The sequence below is a fragment of the Pseudopodoces humilis genome, chromosome 3 (genome assembly GCF_049639895.1).
Source record: "Pseudopodoces humilis isolate 2021_Gansu_Grassland_sample_001 chromosome 3, ASM4963989v1, whole genome shotgun sequence".
Taxonomy (NCBI): Eukaryota; Metazoa; Chordata; class Aves; order Passeriformes; family Paridae; genus Pseudopodoces; species Pseudopodoces humilis.
Window position 1 is genome coordinate 13119243 of NC_142202.1, and position 23596 is coordinate 13142838.

The window sequence follows — 23596 nt, forward strand, 5'->3', positions numbered from 1 at the left end:
ATGGAGCTGAAAGTAAGAAAAGAAAGACTTTAATAGAACTGTGAACCTCAGGGCAGCCAAATATAACTAAGCTCAAAGAAATTGATGTAGTTTCCTTAATATCTACGGCCTGGGTATTTGAATGTTTGATATTGGATTAATTGATAGCTCAGTATCAATGGTAAGTTGATTTAAGTTTCCCTGTGGTATTTAGTATCTGTGTCTAGAAAAGGTTTCCATCCTGAGGAAAATAATCTGTAGAAATAAAATTCAGAGGTACAAACATTGAAATATTTTATTTTGATAATAGCAATTCTATCAATAAATTTAAAAAATAATATTCTCAAAAACCTAAAATATCATGCAAAGCAATATAAACTAAAGGAAAACCAAGTTCAGATTAAGACAGTGTTCTAAAATTACTTAGAAATTTTCACCTAGGTGAACCTGTACTTTCTGAGAAAAATTAATTATTCTTTTCCCCCAAAATAATTAGCATTCAGCTAGTTAGATTCTTGTCTTCAGTGTGATTGTGAAAAGATCTTAGAAAACTGACAGAGCTAGGTTGAATAATCAGCCATAAATAACAGTGAAATTGTACACAGGAAATTCAGTGACTGTTTTCTTCTCACTGTCACAACTATAATTGGCAAAACAAAATTAATGCAAAAGAGATGAGCATCTGTTGACTGATGAGCAGTCTCTTTCCTGGCTTTCCTGGTGTAGTTTTCCAGGATTTTTGCTGGCGCATAAGACTATAGGATCAGGCCCAAAGAATTGGTGTGTAGTGTAGTTTTATGTTTGCACAGTGGTGAATATCTAGTTGGAGTCTGCTTTTCAATCAGGGCTTCATCTTTTCTATTCCTCCTTTTCCTTCCTTCTTTCTTCTGGTTTTTGCTTGTGTTACGTGGTGAAATGATAGAGGAGTTTAAACAATAAAACAAAAGTCCTCAGCTGTCTCCTTCTGAGAAGAGCTTGAAAAATTCAGGTGAATCAGCAAGAGATATTTAAATAGATACTCATTTTATTCAACTGGAATATCATATGGCATACTTAATGTCCTGTCATTGGATTTTCATAAATGTTCGTGTCCAAAATAGAAAGGTCAGAAGCTCTACCACCCTCGTCAGAAACTTTTTTCTAGTTGTTTCGTTTTCTTATTTAATCCTCTAGACAGAAGCATCTGAATATTTAACACTCAGTAATAGCTCAAACATAATTCTTCTTTCATGCTTTACAGAAGTTTCTTGGAGCTTAATACAGGTTTTCTCTATTCTTGCAGTAATTTCCAATATTCCATAGTATTCTTTTTTAAATTATCATTTTATTTTGAGTTTCGCTTGTTCCCCATGGCCTTAAAAAATTTAAGGTTTTTAACATTCTTTGGGTTTGGAAAGACACTTTTCTAACTATTTCTACCAAGCATGATAAGGCCCTGATCTCTGTAGAAACTTCAGCTGCTGTTTTATAGTAATTAAAAGTGGACTCTAGAATTTCTGCAGTTGTTTCTCTATTCTCATCACCTTGAAGGACACATTTGATGAACAACAGTGATAAAGACAAGTCCTAGGACAGCAGAAAAATATGATATTAGAGAGAAAATATGATCTGTCTTTAAGTTCAAAATATTGAGTTTAAATGTTGTTCCCATCATTTTAAATGACCCAAAAGATTAATGGCAAACCAATGAGAAAAGAAGAGGCATTACAAAGAATGTTTTTCTTGAAAACAAGAAAGAATGAAAAGGAGAGCTCTGGGTTCTGGTTCTTTCAGATGAAGTTCCTTGAAATTATGTAACATTTATTCTTTATTGCTTTGATTGCTATTAGTCATTTCAGAGGAGCTTAAACATCTATTATGTAATAATTTAGGCAAATCTAGTGCAGGTATGCATACAAAACCAAAATTTGGGGTTTTGTCTTACACCCTTGTTATGGGGATTCATGTTGACATGAGAGTTTCTTACTTCTACAAGCAAATTCAGAAGGTTTAGAATAATTGTAGGAATTTCCTGACACATTATTAAAGCAAAATGACAGAAAAAGCGGAAAATCAGAAATAAAGAATGCATTTTTCCAATAAACATATTGTTTCTTCATGTATTGTAGCGGATTAATTTTTTTCCAAAGTTTTTATGATCCTTTACTGTGAGTAAAACATGGGTGATAATCAGGTTTTTGAGCTATTTGGAGAAATGTAATAGAGGAAAAGAGTCTTGAACAATCATAAAAGTTTCAGAAAGGGATTCTGCAGTCATATTCCTTTTCCTTAGAGAAATGTTTTTAGTTAAAAATAGTCTTAATACAGCTGCTTACTTCACCTTGGAGACAGAAAATTGCAATGGTTGCTTCATAGCTAACCCACTTCTTTGAATCAATGTATTTAAAGAGGTGAAAACCACCAGCGGATGAGGGAAGCAGGGTTGAGAAAAAGGTGGCTGTGGATGACAGCCTTATCAATAGGTTACTTGTGGAAGGGAAAAAGTAATTGATGATCTGCTTAGCTTATTTCCTCTTTGCCTTCTGGGTTTCTCCCTCTTTTATTTTACTGAATGTCATTTGTAGATAAAGTTTAAATTAGGAGTTGTTAATGGTTGTTGCAGAAAAGAATTGGCTGTGTGGAAGAAAGCAAGGAATCTCTTGCAGGGATAATAAAAAGGTAAACAGTTCTAATTTGAGAAAACAATAATTGGCAAGCAGGCCAATTATTGGTGGCATTGTTTTCAGAAAGAACCTCTCAGAAATATTTCACTGCAAATGTTATGGAAAAAAGGTGAAGAGCCACATAGTCCAGGCCTGCATCCTCTACTGTATCTTTGGAAAGAAATTCTGTCAGGTCTCAGAGTGTTTTACAGATCTGGGATCCATCAAGGACCATAGAGTACAAAGAAAGCAGTGAAGTGTGTCCTTGTACTCTCCTGAGCATAGACCTTTTACCAAGACCACTGGTAGGTACCTGCTTTTGCTAAATTACCAAAATTAGTGATGATAAGCAAAGCTACAAATTGTCATCAGAAGAGCAAACATACAAGGAGGCAAGTGTGAAGAGAGCAGGTTAGAGAAGCTTGAGCAGTTAATGACATTTAATATTCTTTGATGTACCATTTTCCCAGTATCCATTTTCCTCTTTTACCCAGAATACGATAAGGCCTGGAATGCACTACACAAACCATCATAATGTACTTAATTTGAGTCATTCCTGTTTACATTTATATTATCTCCAGAATTGTCCTTGTTATTTTTAAACATTAATATTCTTCAGAGAAATCAGTCCCATCACAGTGAGTGACTGGCTGGGGTTAATGGCCCTTGGCACAGCTCCTCCTGGCTGGTCATTAGTCTGCAGGACATGCCCAGTGCCTTAATTGTTATTGCTTAATTAGCAACCTCTTCTATCGAAGCAAGTGCCATATGACCTGAAATAGCAATGTACACAGCAACAGTCATTTTCTCTGAATGTTTGAGCTATGCCATAGGCAGATCTTGTGCAAGTGAAACAAAGCATGGGAAGTTCATATATACTCAAATAACATGAGTTATGCCACTAAAATAGCGTTCTGCTGATATGATGACTGACAAATGTGTTTTCTTAGATTTCTGGGATGGCACTAGTTCAAATCAATGACTAACTGGAAGCCTAAAATTTAAAATTAAAAAGTCTGTGTTTGCCTTAGTCCTCACACATTTTAGTGTTCCACATTTCTAATCAATGCTGCCATTATATTTTCAGTCTGTCAGTGGTTAACCACGGCTTTAATCCCTGCAGAGTCTGTGCGATTGCACAAAAACAAACCCAGAGCACATTCCTACACCATTAACATGCACTTTTGCTTAATTCCTGGGTCATGAGAATCTGTTCTCTGCACTCTTGGTCATTTGCTTCTCCTCTGTGTTGTGCTTTGTTTGTTTGTTTTTTCCATTCTTTGCCTATTTTCAAATTGCATATTTTGATTGCGATCCCTCGTAATGGTAATTAACTCTTCTGAGTGCATGTATGGTACTTACCTCGCACTGGGGTGTTACACACTCCTGGAGTTCCAGAAGTTACACAGCCCTGCAATATTGTGTAGAGAAACAATTCAGAACACTGACAGAGGATCTTTTAAAACTTGAAAGTAGATTTGCATCCTTGCAATGGACTTTATAAAAAAAAATAGAGAGATTATTTATTTGTTGAATGTAGAATACAAATATGAATAGTTTGTTAATGTATCAATTTTCGTTATCTAAAATTTCATGTTCCTTGCAGGTAAAATCTCAACTCATCTGATGCTTTTCCATGTGAAAGAGTAGGGAACATTGTACAGGTATAACCTTGACTATTTTGGGTTTTGTCTCAAACTATTTATAGCAAGTGTTCATCATCAGTATAACTCAGACTATTAAAGTCACCGGAGGTAGGTCCAGTGACATACAAGGGCTCAGATTCATAGAGATAATTTTGAAAATTTAATAGTTATGGACACTCTTTTCAAAAAGAAAATTAGATTACTTGGGTTACAAGCTGGAGAAACTCCATAAATGTGGATGGTTCAGCATATGTAGAGTTTGAGTCTTGTTTCTGTAATAATTTTTCACACATTTTTTTTTTTACTTATCAAATGGCAGCCCAGCTGTTCTACTTTGCTCTCTAATACCACTGAAAGTACAACTGTCCTAGTCTATGGACACCCATGCCAATGCCCATCTGCCTGTAGCAACTGAAAAAAAAATGGGGACACAACAAATAGAAATCTTAACAAGCTCATTTTAGCTGTGCTACTGGATTTTGTGAGGTTCTGGAAATCTTAAATACATAGAGATATTATATACTTGTCCAGCTTTAGTCCAGCATGGTAGTAACTGAAAAACTGTGTCTCCTAAAGTGGGAGCAAATGTTGCCCTAAGCATGTGTGGAGCCATTTAGTAGCTGTGCATAATTTATTTTAATTCAAACTGTGGACAAGATATTCAGCTAAGTTGAGCTTGGGGATTTCTATTGCTAATTGGCCTTCAAAATCTGTTTTGCTTTGACCTAACTACTTATTTGCAGGTTAAAACAAGTTCCGTTTACTTTAACTAAAGAACTACCAAAATTGTTCAATAAAAATCTTACTAAAAACTGAGCCTGTCTGTGCCTGTTCTTAAGTCTACATAAAACTTGTTTTAACTTAAAAAAAAAGCTAGCAAAATCAAATTCATCTCAGGGCTGAGAAGACAGACACCTAGGTTTGGTCCAGACCGACAAACATGAGATAAACTTATAAAAACTTATAAAAAGAATAAAACCCTGTAGCATTCATGGGAGAATAACTGACAAAAATGCTTTCATAATTTACCATACTCTATGAATGCCATGGGAGTAATAGTTTCCTTTGAGTACTTGGCAAACAGTGCTAGTATCCTTTCAAAAGAGTAATTTTCCACTCAGAGAATTTTGTCTTGTAAGCACTCATGGAAAGAACAGCCAGCAATACAATGCCATCCCTGCAATTCTCCCTGACTACATTAATGTAGTCAAGACAGGAGCTTGAAATGCAGAGGAAATTAACAGCTGGTATTAAAACAATAATTAGAGGCAGAAAGATCATCTTGTCAGTAAAGCAGAAGTTTACGGTTATTATGTGCTTGTACTTGTTAGCTTTCTGGTTTGTGTCTCTAAGCAAAACTCTTTTGCAGTTTGAGGCAAAGTTCTACAATCTTAAATAGATTTGGAACATTAAATGGGATTCACATAATAGAAAAAACCATCTCCAATCTCTGTGTGAACTGCTGTGCTATCTTTTCTGTAACACAATAAATTGTGCTGTAAGTACTGGACAAGCCTTGTTAGTTAAATAGGTCCCCTGGCCTCAGTGACACTACCTGAAGGATTTCAAGTCTTACAAAGAAAAGAAATACATTACCCATAAGATAGTTAAGTGATGTATATGTGCATAAATATGCACCTAATTAGTAAGTCATATGGGCCTATTTAGTAAGGGAATATAGATGCAGCTGAGCAAATAGATAATGGTTTACTCAAGTCTGTTTGCAGCTGTGGTGTATTGTCTCCTAATCGTGTTGTTTCAGCTTGTTGCTTGCTTGCACATTGTATGGAAGAGAATCTTTTTTCTGCTCTAGCAATTGCTAAATTTTCAAAGCAGTACTGTTAGAGTCTTTGTTCTGTCAGATATCAAAAATTTAAATTCACAGAGTGTGAATGTCTTTAAAATATATATTTTTAAATCTTAATCTTGGTATTGCAATAGAATTTAGATGTCACCTTGATGCCATCTTAGTTTGGGTTTGTAGAAGCCAAAAGTGGAAGATTATTCTAGCAGCATTTCTCTTACATATGAATTTGGCATTTAGCTTTTATCTCTATATTTACAATATATCTGAAGTTCAGTGAAATGGCATTTAAGGAGTCCTGCATGATTTTGCAGAGCAGTTTAAACTTTTTCATCAGAAAAATGAAATCTTTCATTGTCTGAAGATGTACAAACTGCAACAAGGTTTTACATAATTTTTGATATTTTCAATATATTGTGTAAATGAATTGGTGGAAATGGGGTTGTCATATGTTGACACATAAGAAAAATTTCCCATGTCTAGTTGTACTATTTTTATGCCTGGGTTTTCTTTTGTGGTCAGGAATGTATAGAGTTCTCACTTTTAAACATATTACCTTACAGAGCAGAGTTCAGGGAGTGAAAAAAGGTGCTGTCCAATTGTGTTAAAATTACCAATATAAACTCACTATAACTAAGCAAATATTTGTACAAGCATAGAGTGCAATGGATCAATACAATATTTCATCAATACTTTTGTCTGTATCTAGACAGCTTACATTTTTCAGAAAGATGGTTTAAAATTCATTTTTAGTTGTGGTTGCCTTTTTTTTTTGCCAAAAAAGTAGCATAGAAAAATTCTGCATTTCTGATCAGACAACCATTCTTTATGCATCCATCCTTCAAGGAGAATATTAAGGATGAATGGTGTATTTTCTGCTTTACATTTGTTGCTTCTGTCAGATCAGCCTTGCTTCTCATTCAGATTAACTTCACACAAAGCATCTGTCAGTTATTCTCTTTCACTTCGTCAGTGTTGTGATATTTCTTCAAGTTAAAACGACTTCTGCAATTTAGTCTGCTTTTTAGGAAACCATATACTTGAATGGCACTTGAAAGTAGAGGCATTTTCTTCTTTTCTCTTTCTAAATTCTTCTTGTTCCATTGCAACATTGCATATTGGGGCAATACTGTGTCATCGTTACATGGATGGAGAAAACAAGTCTTTTCCTATCTAAAAATTGTTTCTTTAATCATAAAGTAGTATTAAATGTACAAAAGTTCTTATCCAAAATATCTTAAAGAACATCTGGCTATAACACCGGGGAAGAACTGAGACAGATTTTTTTTTTCCCCTGTATTTTCCTACAAATCAGGTGCAAATAAGTTTGCTAGGAAACAAAGAGAAAAATAAAAGCCTAAGATAAAAACCATGGCTTAAGCTCAGACACATAAAATATAGAAATGACTGAAGCCTTTTTCCGTCCATCAGTTGGGTTTTGGGAAGCGGATCCAAAGAGTGTAGGCATTCATTTTGCTACCTGATGCAGATGAATTGTCAAAATGCAATGTGGCAGTTTAATTGATTAGAGATATAACAAATTTTTCTACAAACACAGGCGCATGACATTCTTGAAAATGCTTTTCCGAAAATGCATGACTGATATGCAAAGTAACTGCTTACCATTTTTATAACACTCCTAGAATAGCAAGTAAAAACATTTATTTTTTTTTCTTGAGGGACTTAATTTTCAAAGCTAACAGCAGGACCAGACTAATTCCTTATGTACCAGATAGAGTGATAACTAAACCTATATCTTGGTAGGTATTATCTTGTGTAAAACTGGATCATAAATTTATGGTTACCTTATTTGGAAAAAGTAGCAAAGCTATAATTACTTACAAAAATGTGAACAGCTCTTATGTATAAACTAAAAAAAGATATATATTATATGTAGCACTTTACTGAACACTTTATATTGTTTACTGGATCTTTGGTATTACTCTGTATGACAAATAGTAAAGCAGAGCTTTCCAGTGCTCTGAATACACTACACTTGCACCTCTTGCTATCTTAGTCTCCATTTAAAGTTTGGAGTGCATTAAAAAAATAATTTCTACCATATTTAACAAATTCTAAAAATTTTCAGTATTAGGGTTTTTGCAATTACATAGCTAATTGTATATCTTAGATTTCTGCAGATGTTCTACTGAGATTTTTTTTCTCTCCTGTAGTTCATAAGCTATGTTTAAGTTTTAATTAATGATTACTTGTCTCATTCTTGCATTAACACAGAACAAAGGTAAGTGTTGCAACTGCAAGTCCACCTCTCTTATTCAGTTTTTATTGCTAAATTTTTAATCTTATTCTTCTTTTATTTGCAGTCATGGTATGGAAAAAAACACATAGAAAGAAAGAAAAAAAAAAACCCCAAACACTAGCTTTACTTCTTAAAGGCTGAGTTAAAGCAAGGTCCAAAGAGTTTTAAAAATGAACTTACCCTAACTGTATTGAAATCAGGAACTTGTTGAAGGTTTACATTTTACTTTTCTGGTTTCTCACTGCATACTGCTTTCACCTTGAGTGAAAATCAGGGCATAGTTATTGTAATTGGTTTTTAATTCTTTAAAAGTGATGAATGTTGGCATCATATATTGGTGAATGGATGAAAGGCTTAAGGGAAAAAAAAATCTTAATGATGCATCCATGTTTCCTGCTGTGTTTTACCAAGCTTTAGCCAATTGATATCTATGCACAAGCTGCTCTTGGAAACAGAGCAGTGGGAATGGCACAGTTGTCAAATGATGTGAGGCAAGGTGAAGTGGATGACATTTCTGCACTTTCTGTCATGGCATCTTATCAGATCCCCAGTGGCTTTCTACAAACATTAAATTGGTCAGAAGATTCTTCTTTCTGCTGTAGAATAAGAAAGTTTTGAAAGAAATTAATTTGTGAATGTCATGCTGACTGGTATTACTGCATGTAACAAAATAGACTATTTTAATTACATCCTGGGATGATGTAGACTATTAAATAAAAATGTTAACATCTTCCTAGCAACGAGAGCTGAAACATGCACAAATAAATGTTAGGTCCTGGTCATGGAGACTCCTGGCTATTAAGGTTGTCTATAACTTTATGTCTAAATCACTGAGGATTACAAGGTCTGTGAATCATCGTTTTTAAGACACCCTCAGTTGTTGGGTATGGATTTACATACAAAAGATTTAACTTTAGAGATGTAAGTTTAAGAATTTTATGGATTATTTTTGAAGAAACTATAGTTTTGCTGGCTAACGTTAAAAGTGAAAAAGGTACAGTTGGAAAGCTGACACAGATAATATTATCATGTGATAATGAATCTAACTATTTATTTCAGTTTTGCAGCTCATGATATTATTGAAAGCCTCATAAAACTGAGATAATTAAATTTTACCAGACAACGTTCATTAATAGCATGCATAAGACTAAAGTCTGTCTGTTTTAACCCAACAGTAAATCTGATGTAAACAATCACATTTTATTCACTACAAATAAAATTATTAATGTTTTTAGCCAAATAAGTGGAATTAATTTCTAATAGAACTAAACTTCTGATGGTACTTGCTATAGATTTTCAAAAAGTAAATATCCTCCCTACAGAATAACCCAAAAATTTAGATGGACCCAGATTCTGATCTCAAAATAATTTTGAAATGCCTTGTATGCTTAAAACCCAATAAATCATATACCCCCCCCAGTATAATATAAATTAAAATGAATGCATCCTTAGCTCATATCAATTAGCATGGCTGTATTGATTTTAGTGAAGCAATACAATATTAAATCTGATGCGGCCTTTGAGTACAAGAAAATCCTAACTGTTTAATACAGTTATTGTGCTAGTTTGAAATAAGAAATGAAATACAGTCCTTAACAGATGGTGATACAATTTCTTTCAAATGATTTCTGATAAATGCCATATCTACAGGAAGATGGAGTTTTTCCCAGATGCATCATGTTAGTTTTCATATATATCACAGAATCATAGAATATCCTAAGCTGGAGGAGACACACAAGGATCATTGACTCCAGCTCCTGGCCTTGTACAGGACAACCCAAAAAATTACACCAAGTGCCTGAGAGTGCTGTCCAAACAGTTTTTGGACTCTGTCAGTTTTGGTGCTGTGACATTGCCCTGGGGAGCCTGTTCCAGTGTCCAACCACCCTCTGGGTGAAAAGCTTTTGCTGATATCCAACCTAAACCTCCCCTGGCACAGCTTCAGGCCATTCCCTTGGGTCCTGTCACTGGGCACCACAGAGCAGAGATCACTGTATGCCCCTCTGCTTCCTCTCATGAGAAAGGTTTAGGACCATGATAAGGTTTTCCCTCAGTCTCCCCTTCCACAGGCTGAACAGACCAAGTGCTCCTCATGCAGTTTCCCCTCAAGGCTCTTCACCATCTCCATAGCTCTCCTTTGGATGTTCACAAGAGCTTTATATCCTCCTTTTGTGGTTCTATAGGTGAGACCTCTTTTCAAAGTTCATGGAATTACAGAAGGGTTTGGGTTGGAGGAGACCTTAAAATCACCCAGGTCCAACCCCCCTGCTGTGGGCAGAGACACCTTCCACCCTTGGTCGTAGCCCCATCCAGCCTGGCCTAGAACACTTCCAGCGATGGGGCAGCCATGACTTATCTGGGAAACCAGTTCCATTGTCTCACCACCCTCATGGTAAAGAATTTTTTCCTAGTATCTAATCTAAACCTACTCTCTCAATTTAAAACCTTTCCCCCTTGTAGAAAGTCCCTCTTCAGCTCTCTTGTATTCCCCCTTTAGGTACTGGAAGGTCTCAGCAGGGTAACTTTAGAACCCCCTCTTCTCCAGGCTGGAAAATCCCACCTCTCTCAGCCTTTCCAGTGTCTTCAAAAAGTTCTTTAAGTGTTTATCTGGCTTGACTGTCTGGTTATATTATTTTGTGAATTGCAGGACTGCTTTCAACTGAGCACAAATATTTCCCTGAGCCATGCTGACAGAAACCTGGCATAAGAAGGAGCCAAAAACATAGAAAGGTCCAAGCCTGTAATTTTTACAGCCATGTAACACATTTAACAGGTAGATCATCCCCATCTCTTCTTCCTTTTTGTTCCATATTTTACAATGCCTTCACCATTGCAGATATAATAGATTTTACTTCATGCACTATCAATTTAGTAATAAAATCAATCCCCAAGTAAACACACAGAACAGATTGAAACCTTTAAAAATGCTAAACAAACATCATAGGTTTGTTGTCATAGGTGAAATGGGCTGAATATTGAAGCAGATTATGAAACGTGGACATTTCTTCCATGTATGTAAAGATATACATAAATATAAAAAATTATTGAATAATTAACAATTAATGTTATATAAATGAAATTGTGATAAAACCTGTACTTTTAGGGGAGCACTGTGAATAGTGAAATAGCCTTTTTATGGCTTTAGCAGAACCTTGAAAATCTCAGCACATACTGCAGGAGTGCAATGTGTTTGAGGATGTAAAGTTTTGAGAAAAGCTCAATATTATAAGTGAGGTACAGTGTTTGAATAGCTGGAATAACATTTTACCATTGTTGAAGGAAAGTGATGGAAAGTCTTTATACTGTTCAACTAATGAGGGTTTGGGAGGCTGGAAGATTTAAGACTAACTGGTAAGGTAAAATGTTCTCTGGCATATGGAAACTCAAGAATGGTATGAAAGAAGTTTTGTTTAGGGTATTTGCAATCGTTTACCCAATGGTCAGACCTGGGGAAAAAAAAGTGTTAAATGAGAGCATTACCAGATTGTTTCTCTGATATGTTAGTGAGGTAGCTGAAAGAGGTCTGTCTTATGTTTATCTTACTAGCCAGGACTGAGCATTCACAGAAAAAGACAGAATACAGGCTATTAAGTGTGATAAATTACCTAAGGCAGATCTGTAGTCACTTGGCTAAGAAAAGCTATAGATGAGCTTTATCAGATTTTAGCCATTACAGATAATTCCATGTCTGAAGCAACTGTGGAGTAATATTTCTGACCTAGAAATCTATGAAATATTTAAGTTAAGGCTGTGATATACCTCAGTAGAAAATGAGGACCCAAATTTATGCATTTCAATCGCATTTCTTCACTGGTATGAAACCTGGGAATGCAGAAGAGGCAATAGAAGCAGAAATAAATGCAATCCTACTGAGCTTGAAATTATTCAAGGGTGGCAAGTTTTTCGGTTTTACAGCACACCTTCCAGAAGAGTTTACAATGCTAATAGGGTTATATAAAGAGAAACTTGTGATTTTAAAAGCTGCTGAGTCACATTTTGCCCTCAGTGAAGTGGAGCAATCAGTTGCCAATACAGACACATTGCACTGTGTAATGTGAAATCAAAAATCAGTTGGATACATCCATCATGTCCAAGCAGAAAGATTGTTGATCAACACGTGGAACAGCTGTTAGGAGGGGAATGCTCTGTGTCTCAGAAAGTTTGGCAGCTTTTCCTCCTGGTAAACTTGCCTTTCATGGGTGTGAGGAGAGTTGCATTAGAATCTATTAGCGTGGGTTTTTAGAAAATCATGGGATGGAATAAAAATAAGCCCCTTAACTTCTGCTGCATGCTAGCAATGCTCCAAAGGGACACTGTGATCAAATAAGAGATTCTCTGTTAAAAAAGGGAAAGCTGAAAGCATGGCAATTGACAGATGTATGACATGACCAGAGTTACTCAGCAAAAACAATTGAAAATTTTTTTTTTTTTGTCCTGCTAAATTGACAGAGTTGTGTTCATTTTTTAAGAAAATAAAAGGAATCAATTATCTAATGTTTTAATCTCATCTGTTTAGGAAAGTCACTGAAATTACTTAAGCACTGGTTCAAAAATAGAAGGCTTAGTCTATTGGAAATGCTCTCTCTGAAGGACCTTTTCTAAAATACCCCACCCATTCACAAATTAGTGTTAGAAATGAAAACACTTTATGATCTCCTTTTTTTCTTATTTTTTTTTTTTTTTTGTGAAAAAATAGTGCAACACATTTTCTTGTGGTATATAAATTCACATATTACACTGTAGCTGGATGGAGACATTCTTACTCTGGTCACCATAAAAGTGGCCTGGTCTCTTGGAAAGTAGTTGAAATATTTATATGAAGCAAACCTGAAATTTATAAAAGTTGGAACTGTCTGTATTCAAATAGAAATTTAATTATGAACTGTGGAATTAACTCAAAAATGAAATCAGGAGGACAAAGCAGAAAACAAAGCACATCATAGGTATTGAAATAGGAAGATAATGCCTTGTTATGCAATTATAGGCCAGTTGAAGACGTAAGATCTTCTTCAGTGCTAATGCCTGGTATCATCATATAACATAACATAGTAAAATCCAACAGATATGTTTTGTTATCTAAGCACTAAACTTAAAAAAAATATTTACTGTTCTGTTTTGTTGTCACAAAAGGGGCTGCTAGGTTTGTAAAAAGTAAAAATAGCAATGCTGACACCTGTCAGTGTAGTCTGGCAAATTTTCTGATGTTATCTAGATTGTTCCCAACTGCGCTTTCCGCAGCAGTGTAGACAGTAATATGAGTTTTGCAGGCAAACCTTCTTGCACTAGTCTTTGATTTCTGTGTTATATTTGTGTACTTCCTGTGGGGGCACAGTTGTATTGTGATGATTTAAGCAAAAATAGCGTCTTTGGTGTACACTGAATATAAATCCAGAAGAAATGTAGGCAGGTGAATGCCTACATCTGAATTAATTCTTCAGCTAAATGTCTCCATTTCTTTTATCAAGCACAAAGTGCACCAATTTTTAATTCCCATTTTCATGTGAGAATGTTAATATGGGAATGACTCAGGATTCCCAAGCTGTAGAAACGAACAGAAAAAGAAAAAAGTCCTGTATTTTAGTTACCAATTTTATTTTGTAGTAACTGGCTAAATGATATTTCTTTGTACTCTTATATTTTATTTTCTTTCTGCCATTCTTTTACAAGTCAAAATATCTATGGTGTACATCTTCCATTAAAAAAAAAAAAAAAGAGCAGCTCATTTTTGAAAGCACTTTCACAGGCAAAAGAAACAGGAAAGAATTTTATCTTCAGATAAATTAGAATATAGCAGCAGTTACTTGGGGGAGTTTTTAATTTTAAACTATCATCACCTACTTTATAGATATATATAAATTATATATATAATACTATTATATATATATATATATATATATATATATATATATATATATATATATATATATATATATATATGGTGATATAAGAAGTAAACAGGATTTAGTGAGTAGCCTGCAAAATGAAACATTGTATTTAGAAGTTATATGAAATTATACACCACTTCATCAGCTTTGTTGATCTCAGTTCTCTCCTCAAACCTTGGGATAACATTAAAGCACAGAAGCCTGGAAAAAGATAATTTTTCCTCATAAATAAATAGAAGAGGCTACACTTGGCAATTCTGGCTTACACACTTCAAAGTCCCTCAAGTATGGAGGAAATTTAGAAAATACTGTATAAGAATATTTTCAACAGGTCTTTAGGGAAGCAAGTGCTATTTATTTGGAAAATGCTTGTACTAATTGGATTGATGGATAGCCATGGCCAAAAAGTAAAATCTTGTCCAGCTAAATGTAGCATTTGTAGAAGACTTGATCTTGGTGTAGTTTGATTGAATTGAAAGGAGAAGAGCTTGTTAGATACTTTTTAACAAGAGAGTTTTTCATTAATAAGGTCACTGGGTTAAGTGGAAGTGGATGTTACAGATGTATCTTAAATTTCAGGGGTCTGTTTTCAAGAAACCATGACAGAAAAAGTTTAATTCTTTTGTGCAGATAAAAATGAAATATTTAAACTACCTTTCTAATTGTGGGGATTTATATTACGTTATTTTTTTCCCCCCTTTATTTCTTTGCAAGTGATAATTATAGAAAGCCTTTTAAGGGTGATGAGTTAGTATATTTCCTTAGATATTCATGAGTTCTGATAACCTTTAGCCATTTACTGTCAAGTAAACACTTTCTCCACACTTTACAGTTTCCTTTGTGTTCACTACTCTAGTTTGTTTGTTTGTTTTGTTTTGTTTTTTTTTTAATTCTATGCTGAGATTCTCAAAATAAACACTACTGAACAACAGCTCAGGAATTAACATAATGGCCTTCACATGATTTCTGTCTGTGTGATGCATCTCAACAGGGAGCTGTGAACTCTCTTTGCATCACAGGAAGCTCTGTCTGGCATCCTCTTTTTCCATTATCAGCTTTAACTTTTCCTTATGATATGCAGTGGCACACTTGAAGGAGTCATTTCCATTGCTGTCAGTGCTTCTAGTTTTATGTTCAATGCCAGGTGCAACCCCCACTAAGGTCAATGAAAAATGCCCTTTGCATTCAGTGGTCCTTATATGAGATTATTTATGTCTTGAAATGGTTTTTTTTGTAAAATAATACCTAAAGTTTATTTGTTTATATTATATATATATTATAATACATTATATTATTGTTTATAAGTATTCTCAGTTATCTTTATTCTCCTTAGTAATGGCAGTAAGTGGTAAGTATTTTGGGTTTAAGCCAGCAGGAGAGATATGGATTCTGTACTTCTGTATAACCAGAAGTAAAACTTGTGTTGGAAGTAATCAGGGATAACAGTGAGAGTCTTCATCCATGAATTTGCACAGATGAAATAGAAAGTTTTATTTTTTAAATATGTGGTTCAAGATGAATATTATTAAAAAAAAAAAAAAAAAAAAGAAAAGAGAAATATAGGAAAACTCCCTTTGCTCCCAGGTTTTATGTATAAGCTTAAGTAGCCATCTAAATGTTAAATGATCCTACTGCAGTTTACAGAATTTCTGTATTCAGAGTACTCCGAGCACTAGATAATTCTAATCATATTTCAAAGTAATTATGTTTTGCTAAAAATCTACTATTAAGCACAAAAAATTATTAATATATTAGTAAGTTCATAAAGAAAACGATCTTCTTCTTTGGTTTATTATTCCTAGGAGTTTCTTAGTACCTTATGTAACAGAATAAGAGAGGTGTCATACATCTATATAAGAATATATAGGTATATTTAAGGAAACCCTATGCAGTGTGAGCTTCATTGACAATACAGTGCTGTACCTTCTTTCACAAGTTACAAAATGCCATTATCTCAGCTCAGCTTTGCTAATCTTCTGTGTATTCCTGGAGCTTTAGCTACAGCTGTAGCCAGATCAGATTGGAATGGAAGCAGAAGTGAAACTTCTGGGCTTTGTGAGGAACTCCAGGTTTTATCACTCATAATTAGAAGCTGATGGGAAGCAGCAGCAGTTTTATAAAACAGCAAATGCTTCTGAGACTCAGCAGGTTTTGTGTTTGTGGAAAACACTGCTTCATGGGAACAATGATTATCTGAGACTCACTTTCAAACCAGCCTCCTCTCTGAATTAATTACTCCCCAAATTCAGTCATCTGAGAGACACGGGAAAGGCAAGACCTATTTTTCTCACAGTTCACCAGTATGATCATAGATTGCAGCTCTTTTTAGCGGTCATTGTTTGCACTTTTAAATTTATTCAAAAGTCTCTCCATATGTTTTCACAGTGGAAAAGATTCTGTGATAACTGTTATTTTTTTGTAGCATTGGTGAGCAAAATCAAAAAAACAAAAAGAGAGAGATTGAAAGAAAACAATCTAGAAGTGGCTTGCACCATCAAAATTATTTATCTATTGGATAAGGTTAGGTATTTTTTGGAAATACTAAAATTTCACTTTATTTCAATTATATGACAGCTTTGTGTCAATCCATATCCTCTGAAACTAGGTTTAACAATCTATAATACTATTCAAATAAGTAATTCAGACTAACCCTACAGTTCATATTCACATAAAGCAGTTTAAAATTTGGTGAGAAACTAGTTGAAACTACAAATCTTCCTTGTTTTCTTTTCATTATGAGGAAATGATCTTACCCTTTTGGTCGTAGTTCCTTCATTTGTAAAGTGGGCCAGATACATGGATGGATTCCTGCTTGGTATTGCTCCTGAAGGATATTTTAATATATATATCCTGAAGGATATTTTAATGCCTTACTCATAACCCTAAGCCAAAGTTGTTTTCACTCATGGAAAATTATAAAGGACTTTCTGTTATGATGAAAAAACCAGTAAAACAACTGTTCTATTTAAAAGTTGCAAACAATCAGGAATATATTTGCCTGCAAACATTTGAAACTCCAGCTTTGACCTGATGAGAAAAAGCAAATTTTCCTTTGTACTTCTTCTAAAGGATTGTTGTTTTTATTTTGCAGAAGCTGTGTCTCAAGCTAGAGGCCAGAAACCTTATTTATTTCTCTACCATTTTGTTCTGGAACCATAAATATGTTGAAAAGAGCATAAAAGCTTTTGCTAATACTTTTCAGATGTTCACAGAACAAAATTAGCCTTTGACATTTTACTTAGGCTAAGAAATGAAAGGCATTTAATCTTTGTTGTTTAGAGTGCAGATGGTTGAAAAATTGTATTAATAAAAAAAAAAAAGTATTTTACTGTTTGTACTGCTGCCAGTGTGTATATGACAAATAAAACCTAGAGAATTCAGATTTAGAGAAACAATGTGTGACTTGAAGTATTAGGTAATCCAGGGCTGAATACACAGAGTGGTTTTAGAAGACCATGAAATTTAGTATATGTGCTCAAGCCATAAATCCTATGGTCTTCCAAATGCCTAATGTGTCTGCATTTAGTATTTTAAATCAAAAAATATTCCCATAAAGCAAGAAGGCCACTTATGAAAGATGCAGATGGCGGTAAAAAAGTCCCCTCATCCTCCCCTCCTCTTCACCACAGACTGTTTCATTCCTTAAAGACTATACCTGATGTTTTCTTGTTTTTCTAATATATCCTTTTAAAAATGATAATTAATTTGTAGTAAGGCTGGAGTTACTCCAGTTATTCTGCCTCCTCCAATGATTGCTGTTTCTCTGGATGCACATCAGTGCAAAATTGGTTAGAATGAAGACTGTCACACTTTTCTGCCTTGCTCTGGGGTTTATTCCTGGACTTTTTGATGGTTTTTACAATCACAGGCATTTGAGAATTTGTGAATTCCTGAGCTCAAACCTCCAGACATGTGAGTCTCCATTAGCTCAGCTAATAGGGGAATTGCTTTTTGTAAACAGAAAGTTATTTCACAAGGCAGTAGCAGATAAATAACACACAACAGCAACATCCTGTGGATCAGATAAGAAAAACACGGATGGTGTCCTGAAGTGGTGTAAATTCACATAGCTTCATCCATTGCAGAGGAACTGACCTGACTAATACTTGACCTTCCATGGTTGGAATCCATAAATGATTAGTGGCAAATAGTGTAGAATGGGATGCCTGATTCATAGGGGGAAATATGATGATATAGATAAGGAGGATGTGAGAAGTAAATGTAGTAAACTGATTACTTTTTTTAAAGTGTAATTTTCAAAATACAGCTTTGGGACTTTTACTAAATTTAATGTTTTTTGAGCTGACTTAAATTTGTACTAAAAGAGAAAAAGCAAAAACTGCAATCACTGAGAAAAAAACCACAAAAAGCAACTAATGAGTTTGATTCTGCTAAGGGACTAAAAGATTGATTTGTCTTGTTACTGATAGACAATTAAGATATCATCTCAGAGACAGGTACATTTTCCTGAGGGAAAGAAAAATGTTAAACACCTTGCTGTTATGATGGAAAAGACAATAAAGAAGCTACTGCAGTGAAAATCTGCAAAGCATTAGGCCCAGGTGAATTTGATTGCTGAGCTCTGAAGAAAATAGCAAAAAAAATAGCCAAAATCACCTTGCTTTTTTTTTTTTTTATTTTATTTTATTCTTACACTCTGAAAAACAAAAGAATTTATGGAGGTCATCAACTTAACTGTTCAACTTTACAGCCAGGATAAGGTCCATAAAATGGATACCAAAGGAAATAGGTAATGACAATTTAAATAGCAACGTATTAAAAAATTTCACCAGTAACAACAGCTGGCTAACTTGCTTCTCTATAGAGTCCCAAAGTATAATATCCACTTAGGATGGATAAGAAGCTGAGATCTGTCATTTTTCTCCTCCTACACTGTTTTTGCAGTGTAATGCAAGCCTGTCAGTACCGGATTCAGTACACCACAAAAGTTATTAAAACGTCAGCAGTAGTCTGGTACCAATTTAAAGTAATGTAAGACTTCAAAATCTAAACACCCTAGGTGTGTAACTATTTTCACACATCATTTAGCAAAATGCTGATCTATACATTCATGTATGGCAGAGATTGTATTGCAGCCCAAGTACTGAAAACAGTAAGAAATCTTGTTCTTTAGATACTGAATTCAGACCTAACTTTGGCAAAATATGTAAAGTTTTGACTGTAGATGATGAATTCCTTTTGTCTCTACTTATAATTAGGAGTAAAATTCTTGGTTCAAAGCCTGTAAGACTGCCATAAGACATTGCCAGCACTAAATACACAGTAAAAGCTTTCAATATTCACATATTAATTTGAGAAATAAGTATATTTTTGATATAGAGTATATATGAGTTCTTGTCGCTGCCATGCACAGAAACTGTGGCTTCTTGAATGCAATCTACAGGGAAAGCATGAGCCCTTCAATGTAAAGTTTGGATTGTGCAAACAATAACTCCAGCAACGTTTGCTGGTTCTATCACTCGTACAATGAACATTAAAAAAGAGCTGGTTTGCCTGTTTGGTGAGCTTCCATTTTTCCCATGGAAAGCTAGAAAATAGTTTTTACAGGGTGAGGTAAAGAACTAAAATGTGGATATAAAAGCTAAATAGGTGGTTCAGTCACATGTGTAATTTTAATCAAAACACTGTATTTTAGAAAATCTATAGAAATCTGTAGACAAAGTGAGATCCATACTGTGCTTCTTATGTATTGTTAAATTATTTTAATGGTCCTGAATCAATCAAAAATTAAAGTATAATTACTTCGTGCGAAAATAATTATCCTTACTGCGTGCAATATAGCAATTACTGTCTGAACAGGATTCAGTATACTTTTAAGTAGCTAAACAAACTTTTCCAGCTGTGTTACTAACTTTGCTAGAGATATTTCTTGGAATGTTTTTAGTAAAAACATGGCCTGAGTTTTTGGGGATGATTGTGTTCCATCTAACACATCTGTCGTCAGTTCACTTCATCCAAAAGCTACACACTCATCCAGCCACTCCCTCACTTTCCATCAGCAGGGAAGGGACAGAATAGGAAAAGCAAAATATGAAAGGTAAAGGCTTATGGGTCAAGATTAGCACAATTTAACAAGTGAAGAAATGATGGGAAATAAACAAGGAATGGAGAGGCAGACACTTTCTCATTAAAGAGACTGATGCCCAGCCAGAGTCCAACAGGGCGACATTTGAAGGAAAACTCTCCCAGTTTATTGCTGAGTATGGTATTACGTGGTAAAGAGCATCATTTTGGCCAGCTCAGGTCAGCTGTCCTGACTTTCTGGTCCCAGATTCTTGTGCACTACCACCCTTCTCACTGGCTGGCAGAATAAGGACCAGACAAAGATTTGGTGCTGTTTTACTCACAAATTCAAACCACAGCACCATATAGGCTGCTGCTAAGGAAGTTAATTCTATCTCAGCCACACACAACACACAACTGTTGTTATTCTTTGTTAGGTCAGGTACGTGTTTATTTTTGCAGGTATTCAGTACAATTGCATGACCTAAAACATGTACTTTGACTACTGCAAACTTAGATGTCTGAATGCAGATCAAAGTACTTCTGAAATAAGTAGCAAAATATGCTCACTATTTATTGCTACTATTTTCTTAGCTTCTTTATCATGTTCATGACCATCCTGCATAAGTATTTGGAGCATTCATTGTGAAAATGGTCTACTCTTTACATTTCAGCTCGTTCAGGACCTTGATGCCCATGCAGACCATGGCATCATCTCAGAACATGCTGAGATGAAATGCACCTTGATATTTAACAGAATACTGGCCAGAAGCCTTCTAAGCTCTAACATCTAAGATCTTGGAGGTTTCCATAAGAATGTTCTTAAAGGCATGTGATGTTTTCAAAGACTGCAAGAGGAGGATGTTAGTGCCAAATTTTAAATTTGCAATGAAAAAGAGCCAAGTCTAGCTTGCCAGGCTAACTGTTCCTGGAAGACTTTGGAACAAATAATTAAGAAAATTATTTTTTTTGTAGTAGCAAGGCAAGAAAGAGATGCGTATCAGTAGGTCAGGAAAAATTACAATAAACCAATTTTTCAACAATTGTTAGAGATTGTCAAGAAGCAAATGACATGTAATCCTAAACAAATCTTTAGGCACTAACACATCTTTAGGCACTATCTAGCATGATAGTCTCTTAAGCAAGGTAGGGAATCTTGAGCTAGATTAAGTTTCTAAATTAGTAGTAAATTGCATGCAGGGCTGTCTGGATAGCTGTGCAAGTTGCCAGTAATTGCCTGTCACAGTGAAAGGACAAACCAACCACAAGGCGTTCCTCCTGGAATTAATTCTTTGCTATTTTCCTTTAATCACCCTGGATGGTAGAGCACAGACCAAGTTTATTAAATCTGTGATAATGCAGAGCTGGGGAAGAGAAACCACATATTCAAGAGCAAGCTTTGAATTCAAAATCAGCTTTGACAAATTAGAGAAAAGGACCAAAAGATATGTTAAAACTCTGTGGAAGCAAGTGGAAGGTGCTAGGCGTAGGAAGAAATTATGGACAGCAAAAATATGGTGTAGAAAAAAACTTGGTGAAATACTGTTTCTTTGGAAAAGAATCTGTGAGTCTGCATGTATCACATTCTGTACGGGGTTAGCAAAGCCATGAAGTTGTAAAAAAATCTAGGGAACACTTTATCTCTTGTAAATGGAACTACAGCTTGTAAGACATGGTGAAGTAATTATCCAATTCTGCTCAGGGCAGCACTCAAGGCTGGAATTCTGCATTCAATTTTAACCTTTGCATGTCAGAAACAAAGCAGAACTATGAAATAAAAAACTAAACAGTTTGGGTTATGTGCTGTACAGAAGAAATGACCGAGGGAGGACCTGATGGCAAAGATCAGGTTTGTAAAGGGTGGTATAAAAAGGAAATAAACAGTCTGTGTTTTTATCAGTGGTGGATAGGAGAAGGAGTAATGGGGTAAATTGCAGCAATTAATTATAAGTTTAAACAGTAGGAAGATCTTGTTTAATGGTGTAAATAAAGAAACACTGAAATGGATGTAATGGGACTGGGGCATGAGAAGACATTAGATAAAGATAAGGACTGATGCAGATAGAGTTTATCCTACACTAAGACTGAAAAACATGCTGGATGGTTCTGGTTTTTATCACAGTTAATTACACTGATACATCCCTGGTAGAATATTCTGCTTAACAGCTGGTGGCCACAGAATTAAATATTCCAATACACTAAAGGCCAAAGACAAAAACTGCTAGTAGCTGTAATAATTCAGTATGTGATTATTTTAATATGAAATATTTTTGCCTTTAGGTTAGAAATTATGATCTGTTTTTTTTCCCCTTCCTTACTCCCAGTAATCAGGTAGTAGAAAAACCCTACTTGTTTCTATGTTGACTAACCACAGAGAATGAAGGTTTCAGCAGGAATTTGTTACTGGAGAAAGGGAAGGAACAAGACAGAGGATGGTGATGGTAGAAAAAGTGGAGCCATGACACTGTTTTTCTAGAATGATTAGAAAATAGGAAAAGAATCCAGCAACAAAAAACATTATTTCAGTTTGTTTGGTTTGGAATTTACAGGGTCATGAGTAGCCCAAGAAATGACAGAATTAAGTCTGGAACAACATAAACCTTTGGTGAAACATGGCTGCTTTTCGTGTCTCTGCATTTTAGATCCTGTAGTGTAGAGGTAGATGAGGAAGTCTAAGGGAATTGTTTGCATTTACCTCTTTCCTGAAGTGGCTTGATGTTTTGGCACATAATGTTATTGCAATGAATAATATGTGGTGCTTTTGTTGTTCTGGTTGCTTTTTGAAGACTCTGTAGTTTTGAACCCAACTGAACTGAATATTTCTCTTCCATATTTCTCTCCTGAGAAAGTTTTTCTGCATATATAACAACATTTCTTCTCTATTACGCTTGATAAGAAGAGATTTTTTAACTTTCCTCTTGGTGGAAAAAAAAAGTAAGTCTTCTTTATTTTCTTCTGTTTGACATTTTGTTCTTCATATTAAATCTACAATTCTTTCTACAGGACACATAAAGCTAAAGGGAAAAGGGATAATCTTCAAGAAATTAAATTTGCACTTGGGAGGCATTTCCTAAAAACAAGTACATGTATCTGGGGTGCAGAAGATTCTGATCTGTTTCTTGCCCACTTACTAATAGTAGGAGAATTGTTTTTTGTTATGATAAAAATTGCAAAAATAGTATTTCAAACAGTACCATTGCTAAAAACAAAAGGTAGTCTAAATGAAGGAACAACCAGGATCCTTAGAATAAACAAACATTTAGAGCATGGTGCTAATAAGGTGAAGGTTCAATCCCCATATGGGCCATTCATTTAAGATTTAGACTCAGTGATCTTTATGAGCCCCTTCCAACTCA

At 34.9% G+C, this 23596-nt stretch overlaps 1 protein-coding gene across 19 annotated transcripts in view; it reads left to right on the forward strand.

Moving 5' to 3' along the window:
- Positions 1–23596, forward strand: part of NRXN1 (neurexin 1) — a 675655-nt gene that overhangs the window by 37673 nt on the left and 614386 nt on the right. The gene's annotated exons all lie outside the window — the stretch shown is intronic.